Source organism: Oryctolagus cuniculus, chromosome 1 (genome assembly GCF_964237555.1).
Source record: "Oryctolagus cuniculus chromosome 1, mOryCun1.1, whole genome shotgun sequence".
Lineage (NCBI taxonomy): Eukaryota > Metazoa > Chordata > Mammalia > Lagomorpha > Leporidae > Oryctolagus > Oryctolagus cuniculus.
In genome coordinates, this window is record NC_091432.1 from 106,149,782 (window position 1) to 106,155,781 (window position 6,000).

Sequence of the window (6,000 nt, forward strand, 5' to 3'; positions counted from 1 at the left end):
AGATGGCTGAAAGACATAAAAAAATGCTCAAAATCACTAAACACCAGGGAAATGTAAATCAAAAATCACAATGAGGAATCACCTCACCCCCATTAGAATGGCTTTCGTAGATATATCAACAAAGAACAAATGCTGGCAAGGATGTGGGGAAAAGGGTACCCTAATCCACTGCTGGTGGGAATGTCAGCTGGTATGGCCACTGAAGAAGACAGTATGGAGACACCTCAGAAGTCTGAATATAGACCTACCATATGATCCAGCCCGCCCCCTCCTGGGAATTCACCCAAGGGAAATGAAATCAGCATATGAAAGTGTTACCTGTACCCCTAGGTTTATAGCAGTTCAATTCACAATAGCTAAGATATGGAGTCAACCCAGATGTCCATCAACTGAAACTGGATGAAGAAATTTTGGGATATGTACACCATGCAATATTACACAGTGGTAAAAAAAAATGAAACCCTGTCATTTGCAACAAAATGCATGAAACTGGGAAATATCATACTTAGTTATATAAACCAGTGCCAAAGGACCAATACCATATGACCTCCCTGATCTGTGATAACTAATAGAGTACCTAAATGGTAATCTATAGAAGTGAAAGTAACATATCAAGATGCAAAGATTTTGAACAGGCCTTGTCTCGACTATTGAGGAACAGGTTTTTTTTCCATACAACTAACACTTTCATGAGTACAGAGTAAATTGTATGTGTATCAAGTTAAAGGGAAATAGATCTTAATAAACAATAAGAATGGGATAGAAGAGGGAAGAGGAAGAAGGGAGGGAATGTGGGTGGGAGGGCTGGTATGGTGGGAAGAATCACTATATTCCTAAAGTTTCTTATGATATGCATGATGTTTGTATTCCTTAAAGTTCTTGTGGAAAAAGATAAGAAAACTTAACAGTGTTGGAGATTTTTAGATATTATCAAACGACCCAACAAGTGGGTCTTAGGAGCTCCTGAAGGTCTGGAAAGAGCAGATTCAAAGGCCTTTTTAGTGAAATGATTACAGAAAACTTCTCCAATTTGGGCAAAGAACAGGAAATCCAATTATAGGAAGCATATGGAACTCCTAATAGACATGACCAGAAGATCTTAACCATGGCACATTGTAATACCAAAGAAAAGATTCTAAAATGTGTATGAGGGAAATGCCAAATTACTTTCAGAGGATCTCCTATTAGAGTCACAGCTGACTTCTCATCAGAAACCCTATAGGCTAGAAAAGATTGGACTGTATCTTCCCATTCAAGAGAAAAATACTGGCCGGTGCCACGGCTCACTAGGCTAATCCTCTGCCTTGTGGCACCAGCACACCAGGTTCTAGTACCCTTTGGGGCACCAGATTCTGTCCTGGTTGCCCCTCTTCCAGGCCAGCTCTCTGCTGTGGCTAGGGAGTGCAGTGGAAGATGGCCCAAGTGCTTGGGCCCTGCACCCCATGGGAGACCAGGAGAAGCACCTGGCTTCTGCCTTCGGATCAGCGCAGTGCGCCGGCCACGGTGAGCCGGCCGCAGCGCGCCAGCCGCGGCGGCCATTGGAGGGTGAACCAACAGCAAAGGAAGACCTTTCTCTCTGTCTCTCTCACTGTCCACTCTGCCTGTCAAAAAAAAAAAAAAAAAAAAAAAAAGAGAGGGAGAGAGAAAAAAATACTGTCACCCCCAGAATACTGTACCCTGTGAAGCATTCATTTATGAATGAAGGTCAAATAAAGACCTTCCATAAGAGAAATTGAAAGAATTTGTCACCACTCGTCCAGCCTTATAAAAGATGCTTAACACAGCTATCAACTGTGAAAGGAGGTGAAGGCAGAAAATCTCCCAGTAAAGGTACAAAGCAAAACAATAGGGATATATATATATATATATATGAAAATGGCTGGCCGGCGCCACGGCTCAATAGGCTAATCCTCCGCCTAAGGCGCCGGCACACTGGGTTCTAGTCCTGGTCGGGGCGCCGGATTCTGTCCCAGTTGCTCCTCTTCCAGGCCAGCTCTCTGCTATGTCCCGAGAGTGCAGTGGAGGATGGTGGAAGTCCTTGGGCCCTGCACCCACATGGGAGACCAGGAGGAAGCACCTGGCTCCTGGCTTCAGATCAGCGCGGTGCGCCAGCCGCAGTGCACCGGTTGCAGCGGCCATTGGAGGGTGAACCAACGCTAAAGGAAGACCTTTGTCTCTCTCTCTGTCTACTCTGCCTGTCCAAAAAAAATGGCAGGGTCATTATCAATAGTCACCTTGAATGTAAATGGCCTCACCTCTCCCTTTCAAAGATACAGACTAGCTGAATGGAAAAGACAAAAACACCCTAATCTATTTGCTGCCTACAAGAAACACAGCTCACTTAGAAAGATACATGCAGCTCTGGCCTCAGAATCAGCCCTTAAAGGCATTCGAATCTGACTAAAAAGCCCATAAGAATATTTCAGGCATAGAAAGCCAAGAAGACACTGTGGCGAAAAATGACCTAAATGAAAGATCTCTGTGAATGAGATCCCAGTGGAAAGAATGGGCCAAAGAGAGAGGTAGCTTTCTCTGAATGGAGGAGAGAACTTCCACTTTGATTATGGCCTTTTCTAAATAAGGTCAGAGTTTGTGAACTCAAGAGGCTTCCATAGCCTTGGTAGCTCATGACAAGAGCCTTGGGTCATAAATAAGAGTGTCAATTATTAAACCAACAACAGGAGTCACTGTGTACTTACTCCCCATTTAGGATCTGTCCTTAATGTGTTCACAATGAGAATTAATGGTAAAACTAGTCTTCAAACAGTACTTTATATTTTGTGTGTCTGTGTGGGTGCAAACTGTTGAAATCTTTACTTAGTATATACTAAGTTGATCTTCTGTATATAAAGATAATAAAAAATGAATCTTAACGAAGAATGGGATGGGAGAGGGAGTAGGCGATGGTATGGTTTGTGGGTGGGAGGGTGGTTATGGGGGGAAAAGCTGCTATAATCCAAAAGTTGTACTTATGAAATTTATATTTATTAAATAAATTTTCTAAAAAAAGAAAGAAAGATTCATGCAGACTGAAAGTGAAGTTATGGATGAATTATTCCATACTAAGAAAAACCCAAAAAGAGCTGGAATAGCCTTCCTACTCTCAGACAAGATAGACTTTCACACACAAACTGTTTATAGAGACAAAGAAGGGCACTATAATTATTAAGGGATGAATTCAACAGGACGATGTGACTCTTGTAAATGTATGCACACCTAATGACAGGTACCTGGCTATTTAAAAGGAATCTTAGTGGATCTCAAGGGAGACATATATCCCAATACAATAGTAATGGGGGAGTTGAATACTACACTTTCAGCAATGGACAGATGAACTAGACAGAAAATCAGCAAGGAAACAGTTAATGGACACCATAGACTCAATGGACATTAACAGGTATCTACAGAACTTTTCATCTTACAGATGCAGAGTACACATTCTTCTTACCTGTGCATGGATCTTTCCCTAGGATAGACCACATGCTCGGGAATAAATAAAGTCTCAGCAAATAAAAAAAATTGAAATCCTATGCATCTTCTCTGAACACAATGGAATGACACTTGCAACCTGCTGCTCAAGAATCTGTAGAACCTATGTAAACACACGGAGACTGAACAACATGCTCCTGAATAAGCAGTGGGTCATTGAAGAAATCAAAATTTCTGGAAGTGATCAAAGATGACAATATAACATATCAATACTTATAGGGAAGGGGAGGCAAGATGGAACAATATTGATAGGGAGGTGCTCTCCATCTTCTATGAGCTTGGTGGGAAAAAAAAAAGTGGAGAAGTTACACTCACAGAAAGGTTTACAGGAAAATTGTAGTGGAATCTTCTGAAAGCAGTGAAGGGAGCCTGGATGCATGGAGCATGGAGCAGGAACACAGCAACAGAAGAGCCAGCAGCCCTGGATCACAGGTGAGGTCAGACGGCACCAGCCCGCCCCAGTGTTCTTACAGCTCGGGGGACATTCTAGTACACTACACTGCATCTGGGTCCAGCCCAGAATCCTCAGGGGAGCCTGGCAATGGCTTGCCCAGAGGAGGAGAAGGTGGCAGTGTACCCGGCTCTCCACTTCTTCCCCCACCATGCCAGCGCCCTGCAGCTAACTAGCTGGGAGAAATCTGGCACTAGTTCGGACATAAACAGGAGTAGCAGCCCCACCATCTCAGTGCATATCCGGCAGCTAGTGAGGGTTGTTGGTAGGGGCAACCACAGTTGTTCAAATCGACTGGGGGTGGGGTGGGGGTGGAATTCTGTCCCCACCTTGTAACTGAAGTAACACCTTGACAGTAGGGACTCCATTTTGGAGCACCTGAAACCCCACCTCCTGGGAAGCCCCCCCCCCCCCCCCCCCGCCGCCCCTGTGAGACTCTGGTCTGAAACTATGATCTAAAACACTCAGACAACAGCAGTCCACTACATCACACTTGGCAAAGCATAGAAAGCATACAAATAGATAAAGGCAAAGTTTAACAGGTTCCAACTAAAAAAGTATGGTTAATTCAGGTTACTAAAAACAGAAAGCAATTCTAATTAATTGGTAATTAAAAAAACCAGTTAAAGATCTTAAAAAGCTGTTACTAAGACTGATTTATTGTTCTATCTTGTAATGTATGTTATATGTGTATATATTGTATGCCTACATAAAAAATTAAGAGCTGTTTTAATTGAATTAGATATAAGACTGCTCATAAATTTAAACTACTAAGTTAATCCAAAATACACTTGAGTTATGTGACATAAATAAACCTCTGTATCAAGTGTTTTAAACTTGGTGTTACAGAGAAACCAAAACTGATTGTTTTAAGTCATTGACATGTTTTTTGCTTAGGTTTGCTGGTCAAACAAGTTACACTTGTGTTAGATATTCAAAAAATATTTCCAACTACAGGTACTCTTATAATTTATAGAAGACATTAGATTATTTGGTAAATACTTTCATAAGTTATTTGACAGTTAAAATTGCTTGCTAAGTTTTCACTTAATATTAAATTGACAGTAAGCAATCTAAAAAGCCTGTATTCCCTTCAAGATGAAAATCTGATTCTATTCTAAATTCTCCATCAGGATATACAGTTTGATCTTCAGACCTTATAAAATAAATGGCTAATATTTTTCTGTAGTCATGCCTGGCTACATATAACAGCTAGATTTATTTTGCCACAGATACAGTGAACAGGCAAAACCTCCCTTTTCAAAGCAAACTAACAAAAATACAGTCTTACTAATTGGTTCAAAACAGTTTGGATAAAGTGGTCTTCATGTTTGATCTTATACATGCCTGTGACAACACATTTCTAGCCCAGGCCACCAAAGATTAGTGATGAGATTGAGCACCCCCTTGGCCAACATTCTAAAGGCCTTCTCTGTGGTCTACTTAAACAAGGACCAGGAAAGGCAAGTAAGCTGGACAAGAGGATCAATGTAAGGATAGGTGACAGAACAATTAATAACAGCTTTCCACAGCGATCTGCCATCAAGAAGATCCAACAAGGCTAGTCCACCCTAAATGGCATTGGTTTTCGATGTGGAAAGCCGGGGCTTTGGACAGATAGCAGTTACGGCAGAAGCCAGCCTCTGAAGAGCCCTGTCAGCTCTGCCAGCCCAGAGCTGGGTCACTAGAAATGGAACTGCCTGGAGTCGAAGGACATTGTGGGCTCTAAGCTAAAACTCCCTTCACTCTGCCCAGCTTCCAAAGTAACCACTGCCATCAGGGGGCAGCCTAGGGTCAGTAACATTACAGGCAGAGCTGTAGGTTTGCTTTAGAGATCCTGCCTATTCTTTGACAGGCAGAGTGGACAGTGAGAGAGAGAGACAGAGAGAAAGGTCTTCCTTTGCCGTTGGTTCAACCTCCAATGGCCGCCGCGGCTGGCGCACTGCGGCCGGCGCACCACGCTGATCCGAAGGCAGGAGCCAGGTGCTTCTCCTGGTCTCTCATGGGGTGCAGGGCCCAAGCACTTGGGCCATCCTCCACTGCACTCCCTGGCCACAGCA